This window comes from Cyprinus carpio, chromosome A4, assembly GCF_018340385.1.
Source record: "Cyprinus carpio isolate SPL01 chromosome A4, ASM1834038v1, whole genome shotgun sequence".
Lineage (NCBI taxonomy): Eukaryota > Metazoa > Chordata > Actinopteri > Cypriniformes > Cyprinidae > Cyprinus > Cyprinus carpio.
The window spans coordinates 18,163,201-18,168,331 of NC_056575.1; the positions used below are offsets into that span (position 1 = coordinate 18,163,201).

General features: G+C 35.2%; 1 long non-coding RNA gene across 1 annotated transcript in view; it reads left to right on the top strand.

Moving 5' to 3' along the window:
- Positions 1 to 1,078: 1,078 nt before the first annotated feature.
- LOC109072653 overlaps positions 1,079 to 5,131 on the top strand; it is a 10,287-nt gene continuing 6,234 nt past the window's right edge. The window contains exons 1-2 of the long non-coding RNA XR_006156997.1: positions 1,079 to 1,214; positions 4,195 to 4,340. This is a non-coding gene — a long non-coding RNA (uncharacterized LOC109072653). The remainder of the gene's footprint in view (positions 1,215 to 4,194; positions 4,341 to 5,131) is intronic.

Below are 5,131 nucleotides of genomic sequence, written 5' to 3' on the forward strand. Positions count from 1 at the left end.
TGGGCAGTATAAGCGTTATATTTAAACCGTTTAGGTGGTGTGTCTGCTGCGCACTGATGACACAGGTAACGATCAAACACAAAATATAGCTTATTTCTGTATGAACATAATTATTCAGGAATTATTAAACATAAACGTATTAGTATCAGAAATGGATTTGAATATATTACAATGAATAATACAAAAGCATCTGTTAATATTGCTATATACTGAACTGAAAAGCTTAATTTACTATCTTAGAAATAAAGCCTTTAAATGTCTTTAAATCCATACTGTGTATAGTAAGTTATTTATCTGAATAAATTATGATGTGTATATTTTTAATGTCATGATTGAGCAACATCTATTTCAGACTCTCCATGATCGCGCAAATACGTTTACTAGCAGTAACGTTACCATTTACATGTAAAATATTGTATGCTGAATTAATAATTATTTTAACAACCATTTGAATCATTACCTGCTTCAAAATGAATGCTGTTAATGAAATCATTGTTGAAACATTTACACTTAGCGCCGAATAACGAATAAAAACACTATAACTAAATTATATAAACAATGAATAACTGTACAAGGCAAGTAAAGGTATACAAAGAATAAATCTTTCTTCAGATTTCAGAATGAGCACTTTGTCGTTTGTTTTGTATGTTGAGGTCGTGTCCGTCTGATGTTTATCATGTTCATGATGTTCGCTACTGTAATGAACATAGCTTTTTAACAAGTAGGGGATGTTTGTTGAGGTCGTGAAAATAACCGTTTACATGCCTAGCGTGTCTGCATTGCAAGAATGTACAGGGATACTTCAGATTTAAAAACGCTGACTTGTTATGTCATGTTTTCTTATTAAAATCATACAATTTCCTATTAATTCAATAGAACGTTTACGCACACTAGGGATAACCAATATGGCGGCGCAGCAGCTTCAATTTTATGACGTCATGAGCAATCCAGTTCTATATTATAGATCAGTGGAGTCATGGAGAGTTGCCCGCTCCAATATTGTGGCGACGCTGATGTGCGGTCGAGCGGCCAATGAGGCGTTTAGCTATTTATATGTCTGTGTATGCAGCAATGCGCCGTTACTATTTAAGTCTATGCAGGAATGCGCCTTTGACGCGTCTGTTTTGCTGAAACTCCGCGCATGCGCGAATGCGAAAGTGAACTCGACGGGAAAGTTTTGAAGACTTAAAAAACGCTATAAACATCTCATTAAGGTACGTTAATTTCTCGGCTTCTGGTATAGTTCATATTATTGTAGTTCTTCTCTGTCGTGTGTTAAATCCGATCTTTAACACATTTAGTGACTTGTGTCGCTTGTAAAAGTGCACGAGTTCATCTTCAGGATTAAAATGATCTCGAGCTCTAGAGATTCTGCTTTTAGTTGAGGTTCATTTACTGTCGGTAATATAGTAAAGGAGGAAATAAAGATTTAAACAGAGAACACGAGCTTCTGTAGATCAGCTTTAGTTTGATCCTGAATTATTAATGTATTTCTGATGTAAAAACTCTCATTAAAGTGTCTGGTTTGTATTTCTGCTATAAAAAAAATCTTTCTGAGATTTTTTTTTGAATTTTAATTATGAGATAACTTTTTAAATTTTAATTATTAGAGTAAAATGTTTGATTAAGTGTTTAGAGTTTAACTGCACTCTGAGATAACTTTTAAACTTTTAATTCTGTTCCGTCCAGTTATTTTCGCCAACCAGATTTTTTCATAAATAATTTTTTTTCCACAAATATTCTGAATAACAGATATACAGTGACCATACATCACTGTATGTGTGTGTGACAAGGCCAATGCATTAATCAGTTCAGTTTAAACTTGTCAGCGCTGCCACGCGACTTTTATTAATAGATATTGCTACACATAACACTTCGGCACATAGTAAAAATCGGGCTATTTTTTTAACCAGGCTAACTAAACTCACTATTGTTTCTAGAGAGAGACAGACGCAGCATTGGAAGCCTACACGATCTCTCTCTCAAAAATGGTCATGTTTTGAGAAAAAATTTGCATCATCATAGCCAGTTCAGTCATTTAACATTTCTATCATAAAAACGTATCATTTAAAAGTTGACTAATATGAAATGTGATTCTCGCAGCTTCATCTTACCTCTCGCCTCTTTAACGTTAAACTGTCGCCGCGCTTCTGCTTCTGTGAAGAGGGGGTCGCATAATCGGATGAGCAGCTTACAGCCACGTCTTTAAAATTCGAACACATTGTTTTCTACGAGTGTATGCACACCGGCGGCGCCATTAACATCATATCTGTTTCAAATCGTTGTTCATACATTATACCAAGATACTGCTGCAAAATACTACTTACATTAGTTTTACAGCTTTAGATAAAATGTAAAACATATATAATTAAATGTATAATAAACATAGGCCTTTTAATCTTTTATTTTTCTCTCGAGACATTTGTACAGTATTTGCTATCTATTTTGTAAATTACATTTCAATGTTGTCACGTACCCATAGCACAAGATTTTACCAGATCTCAACCACGTCACAACACACTTCAGGTAATTTTAGCAAGTTAGTCTACCCAGGTAAATGTTCAGTGACACCTAGAAACATTAAGAAATAAGCATACCTATAAAAAATGGCGCCTTTGTTTTCATTGAGCAAAACAAATAAGTATTAGTAGCTACAGCATTAGAAATGCTGAAATTGCTTATAATAATACAAACAATTGATGAATGGCAATCTAGAATGCTAATGATAACTAGACTAAATTATAACACAGATTCTTTCATTAATTAACGCTCAGCTATTATCAATTAAAATAATATTTAAAATTATAATAATAAATGAATTAAAACTCATTCATCTTGCTGCCTCGGAACTTGATTCGATATTGAGCTCCAGCATATAGAATGCAGCGCGCTAACCGTGTGCTTATACCGAATTATCCCAATGTACGACGCTGCACCGCGCTCTCGGTCCGCGGTGACCTCCTTCTTAACTGTCAATACCGCCGAGCTGCAACGGGCCTGGCCGCCTCTGCTAACAACACTGCAAAGATTTGTGAGCGCCTGGATCGTGAGATCAAATGCTTATATTGTATTTAAAGTGACCTAGCAAAACAAGCTTGTTGATCTTGTAGCAGATTCAACCATACCGAAGATAACGTTATGCTAACCCCATTAAATATTGCTGTGGATGAAGTATTAAGATCCTTTAGCCATAAATGTGGCAAAGCACTGTAAAAATACTTAACTATGCCCACCGACGTGTGATTTGGCTAGTTAACACTGCAAAAGACAACCAACAATCGTCAGCTCCAGTGGCGCTGATGGTGAAACGTGTGCCGTATACATTTTGACGCGATCGACCTGAGTTCGAATCTGCCTTTTGGTGAACTTTTTTCTCCCTTTTCAAATTTCAAATCACATCAGAAAAGCATTTATTTTCAATAAAAATTAATAATACAATAAAAAAGTTGAAAATAAAGTATCGGGCAGGGCTAGAATAGGTGTAGGGAGGGGTTTATTATCCCTATATAAGGTGGAATTCATTTAATAATTTGAATTAAAATTACAATTTACACTCAATGAGTTAATATTGTATACTGTTTTACAATGTACTACAATACTAAGGTGCAGATAATTGCCACTATTTGCAATAAGTAGTAAAATTTTAACAGTCTAAATAGAATCTATAGCTATTTGCACTTAGTGTAAATAGGTAGTAAAATTTTAACAGTGTTATTTACACTTAGTGCAAATAGCCGCTGCCATAAAATAATCTGCATGTCTTAAGATTTGAGGGGTTTTCAGTAGCACTTAAACAATGAAACATCAGCAGTGAAAATAATAATCATCAGATGTCATGAACAGTTAGTGGATATGTGTCAGAGACGTCACGTTACAGCAGCAGAAACACATCAAGCTCTGAACAGATTCATGCTTTTCTCCTGCTGCTGAAGTCAAATGTTCACACAAGAGCATGAGTGAGCTCAGATACTGACGATCCTCATGAGGATCACTCTTCAGATCTTCTTCACTGCAGTCACTAAAGCATCACTTTATGGATTCAGAAGAAAAGGATCCTCCACAAACTGCTGCAGCTGCTGAGTCTGAAGCTCCACATTCTCTTCAGTCTCATTGTGTGTAGCGTTAAGATTTGTTTTCACTGCGTTGTAATCACAATATTATGTGTCATATGTTCTTTTATGTTTCCATATGCAGGACTGAAGTCAGTTTCTCATTATGGGGAACGGAGAGAGCAGTGAGAGATCTTCATCTGCTGATCCCAGCTACGTGTCTGTGAGGGGTGACAGATCAATAACTGTTCCTCCTAAATTCAGTGATGATCCAGTGACCTCTGACCCCAGGTGAGATATAATCCAGTGTTAAGGTCAATTCACACTGCACTGATCAACACTGACCAGTGTGAACAATCACCGGATCAGAGGACATCATTTCTCAGATGCTCTGACAGAAAGGCTGCGTGTGAGGCTGACAGAGACGCGCTGTTTAATGTGTTTGCGATGTGATGTTTTCCTTGATGCATAACTTGTATTTCACAGGTATATTCTCCATCTGTAAATGTTAAAAAAAGCAATGGAAATATTTCCATTTTGCTGTCAGAGGTGCATGAGCTTTTGGTTTGCGATTCTCCACTAATTTTCACAGACTTCATTTAGAATGAGCACCGCCGTGCGAATGAAATAGGAGCGCAATACCTCTGACTAAAATATACATTTTGCTGAAAAATTTGTAGTTGCACAATAAATATGGCATGTTGAATTTTAAGCCTACAAGTAAGTATATTTGTATGATAGCACTAACTGTAAAGTGTAATGGGGTAATCAAAATAGCCTTAATTAGTCTGTGCTTTTTATTATTTAGATTTTTAGTTTAGTAACTTCTACTTTAAAAGTATTATTTTAGTTTTTAGATTGCAATGTTACACTGTTAGAATGTAATGTGATTTAAACCATTTTTGCACGTAATATGCTTACATGGTACATGCTTACATTCACTTTATTTGTTTAATCTATATACCGCAAATCAACCAAAAAATTGTGTGTTTTTGTTTTTTTTTAGTTTGGAATGTTACAATCTAATGTGATTTTAACACTTTTTTTAACATAATATATGCCTACATGCTTATATGAAAAAA